We start from the raw sequence: 216 nt of genomic DNA on the forward strand, positions 1-216 counted from the left end.
CGTCTCTGCTCACAGCCCTGCGCGTCGCTGCCGGCGTAGTCAAATCCGTGTCGTGCTGGTTATGCCGACAAGATGAAGTCTAGTGGTGTCATCAGCAGTTCGCAGGGTCATGGGATTTTAGGGACTGGGATGGACTTAACAGATCATTTAGTCCCAGTCCCCCCTGCCATGGGCAGGTACACCTCCCCACTAGACCAGGATGCTCAAGGCCCCGGA

The sequence above is a fragment of the Acanthisitta chloris genome, unplaced genomic scaffold (assembly GCF_000695815.1).
Source record: "Acanthisitta chloris isolate BGI_N310 unplaced genomic scaffold, ASM69581v1 scaffold204, whole genome shotgun sequence".
NCBI classification, from domain to species: domain Eukaryota; kingdom Metazoa; phylum Chordata; class Aves; order Passeriformes; family Acanthisittidae; genus Acanthisitta; species Acanthisitta chloris.